The sequence below is a fragment of the Prunus dulcis genome, chromosome 2, assembly GCF_902201215.1.
Source record: "Prunus dulcis chromosome 2, ALMONDv2, whole genome shotgun sequence".
NCBI lineage: Eukaryota > Viridiplantae > Streptophyta > Magnoliopsida > Rosales > Rosaceae > Prunus > Prunus dulcis.
In genome coordinates this window covers 14070721-14074940 of record NC_047651.1, presented here as the reverse complement: position 1 = coordinate 14074940, position 4220 = coordinate 14070721, and positions in this window count along the sequence as shown.

The following is a 4220-nucleotide window of genomic DNA, read 5'->3' as shown; positions in this document are numbered from 1 at the left end:
AGTGATTGTTCTCATCAGTTCGGATGTGTGTTTTTGTGCCGGGATTCATACGCTCCAATTCATAGCAATAAGCTGGAAGGATATAATATGCCTCCTCCGTTGATCCTCTAATGGACAATAGAGCTAACTCCCTTGCTTTCCAAGCTTTAGAATAATGGATGGTGCAACCAAAGTTGTGTTTCACATCTCTCATAATGTCACTTGGTGTGTATATTGTCCGACAATCCTTCAACTTCCTTTTAAGTGAACTGGCTACAAGTGCTGCGGTTGCTTGACGATGCTTGTCACTTACAAACCTCAAATCACATTCATGGACAGTTGTACACCTCACAATCATGAAGCTGTATTCTCCAATTCTCGATGCCCGGACCCGCCATGGGCATGGACGTTGACAACAAACCACAAGCAACCTCTTAGTGCAAGAGAATTGCACCTTAAATTCAAAGTGGCCTCTTAATGCCGTCAACCGTAACTCCGTCAACAATGTTTTCTTACTAGAGAAAATTTGCCCAACTGTAATTTTCGGATTCCAATCGCTTCGTGAAAACCCGCTGTCCAAATATGCTTCTTCATCTTTTACCCCGACTGCATTATACCGATTTTTTTCACCCATTTGACTCCAATAATGTTGACGAGTGGGTTCAGATTCTCCTCCTAAACGCATTTTTGGCAACTGGGCAGCTGTGTTCAAGCACCCCAAATTAGGAGGGGCAGAGTACACTGACACTTCATTTCTTTCAGTACCATTATCCCCACCATGCATCTCCTCCACCTCGCTAAAATCAATCATATCCATAAAATCTGTCCCTACTTCACCTCCCAAATCGGTGACATTTGTATTATTCCAAGTTACTTCATTGCTTTCAACAATGGCAACTGAAGAATGACCCATCCGACTACTATCTGTCGTGATATGCATACTATGAACTACATCATTTGTCAGTCCTTTATCTTCTATACTCACGAGTAAGGGAGCTAGTTTTGAAGGTGTTACCTCGAAATTGTACTTCATAAAAAAATTGACATCATCATCGTCCTCAATCTTTATGTGCTTCCACTCATTCGAGGCCACCAAAACTGAGAATTTTAAGCAAATCTTGTCTTCCTTGATGTTTGTATTACCAATCTGATGCACACGGTCCAACAGTTCAGCAAATTTGATGGTCCGTGGAACTATTAAGCCTTTTGAGTCACCCCCTTCGTATTTGCACATCTTCTTTGAGGTGACCCATTTTCCATTGTAGCACACGAGAATAACAATTGTCTCCATTTCTGACCATGACAAAACAACATTTCATTCACACAATAATATAACCACAATAAACATACAATAGGGTAGCAATATAAGTACAATATAGCAGCAATATAGAAGCAATATAGAGGCACTATACTAGCAATATAACAGCAATACGACTGTAAAATAAGAGGAACACAACCACTGTACACTGGTAACACATCAGAATCACACTATACAGATCTACTACATCAAATCGAAAATCCCAAGTTTCAAGATTCACATATCCAGACCAATCTAAATGGAATTGGTACAAACCCAGATGAATGAGCATGAATATTCAACAAAACCTAACCCAAAGACATTAAAGCCAAAACGAATTTAACACAAACCCAAACAATCAAACTATAACTCATTTCACATAATCCCACTGATATTAACAAAATAACCATCAACACTACCTTTTCGAGGTCGGCAATCCACTAGAGCTTCAAGGTTGCAAGCAGCTATTCAGAAGACATAGCTAAAGGGAAGGGTTCGCAATTCCAAACAGAGAGCAACAGATCGAATAGGGGAGAAAGAGATAACGAAGCTACAAAGAGAAACGGCTGCGCTATGAGAAAGAGAGCAAAGAGAGAGACAGAGAGTTGTGCTAGAGAGAGAGAGAGCCAAGATAGAGAGAGCCAAGAGAGACCCAGAGAGCTGTGATAGACAGATACCAAAGAGAGAGAGTTGTGCCAGAGAGAGAGAGCTGTGTGAGCTAAGAGAACAAATTTCTGAACTTGTGAAAAATCAGCAATAAGTGTACAATAATTTTATATTTATAGGTGATAGTTGTACAAAAATTGGGAAGGGGTGGTATTTTTAGTTAAAATTATGAAATGGGTGTCATTTTAAGCTATTTCCCATTTTTTTTTACATTTCCTTTCTTTTAAATTAAAATCTCATTTAATTGAATTTCATATATTTAATTAGGTACCTATTTGACTATTTAAAAATAGCAAATATGGTAAACCTTGTTGGCCTCGTGGACCCTGGACAAGTCAGCTCTCAATTTGGAACGTTATCTCACCGTTCAAAATATCTCTCAGACCGCTTGAAAAATGCAGATGGGGATCAATTAATCTAGGGTTAGTCCCCTTCTGTACTTGGTCCTTGTAATATTTTTTTTGTTGTAGTATATTTAATCTATATGGATCATTTTGTGTAGGGGTCATTGGGTGTTAATAATTGTGAGACCAGCTAAGGAGACTGTTTATTACATGGATTCATTGCCAAACCGCTCTGTTGATGAGGGCATGAGAAATATAGTGAATACGTAAGTTTATTTATAAAAATCTAAGATTTTTTATTTCTGCATTTGAATGATACGACGGCTTTTTCAAATACCGACATTGTAGTGAAAACACGACGACGGTATATTATAACCGACGTTTGAAATCATTTACAACATCAGTATTATCTTGAAACCGTCGTCTTAATTGAAAAACCACGTCGTTTGTGTTTTTCATTTTAGGATGTTTTAATTTGTTCTGTTCAACTTTTATTTAAAAACAACTTTGGTTATATGTCGTTTTTCTTCGTCACCGACGTTAGAATGATACACAACGACGGTTTTTATTTTCCGACATTTGAAATAAAATATGACGTCATTTGTTTTACAAAACTGTCATCTTCACTTTTTTACCACGACGGTTAATGTTTTTTTATGCTGATTTTTAGTTTTGTCATTAACACTTTTTGTTTTCTTGAAACAGTTCAATCAAAATGTATAACTCTCACACAGGCAAACAATCATCACGTAAATCACCCATATGGAAAAATCTACAAGGCACTCCTAGACAACCAACAAAATGTAGAGTGTGGCTATTACGTGATGCGTTTCATGAGAGATATAATTCATGATGCAGGCCTAGCATTTGAGAAGAAGGTAAAATTTAAGATATAATTTCTTTATTTTAATACCACGACGTTTTCTTTCAAAACCGTCATTTTATTACTTGTAACACGTCGGTTTTTGTTCTTTATTTGCAGTTTGACAAGAAAAAGGAACCAGTTGTGTATACTCAAGAAAATATTGACGAAGTCAGGCTGGAATGGGCAGAATTCATGAACAAGCAATTACAGAACAATATATAAGTGATAATGTATATATTTATTTTAAAAATGTTTAGGTTTATTTTAATTTTTTGATAATGTATATAAACATATTTTTGGTAATTAACTAAACATTCATAAAAAAAATCAAATGAAATGTATTTTTGTTTCTAGTGTTTTTTTTCTATAAAATATTTATGTCGTGGAATGAAATAAAATGAAAATAAATCATAAAAATTTAAATTAATTCCCAAAAACCGACGTCTCATTCTAATTTATACGTTCATATATATAGAAAACCGCCGTCTTATTATAGCGAGAAAGAAAACATCGACGACATTTCTCAAAAACGTCATTTAAGATTGATATACATGTCGGTTAATTTATAAAACTGAAATCTACGAAAACAGTTGTGGAGACATACAACGTCCGTTACAGGCTAAAATGTGACGTGGCATTTATAAACAACGTCGTTATCAACATAATAATCGATAGTGTAAATTATACCCACGGCGGTTATTGAGAAAAGGTTGATGTTGTAACTCCCTAACCACGATGGTGATTACATTGCGACATCTAATGATGTCTAGGACGACGTCATGTGTTATTTAACGTTGTTGTAAACTGATGCAACGTTGGTTATCTACATTTGTCATTTAATTTTTGTATGACTTTTATATTTTTTTTCCTAATATTCATAATAATTTCAAAACAAATTCCATAAAATAAACTGACAACTACTATGCACTCATTGAAAAATTTTATGTCCCATAAATCTTTAAAAAATTTAATGTTGAAAATATTTTTATTTGTATTTAATTACAAATATTCATAATGAAAATAAATCATAAAAATTTAAATTGTTCCCAAAAACTGACGTCTTATTTTT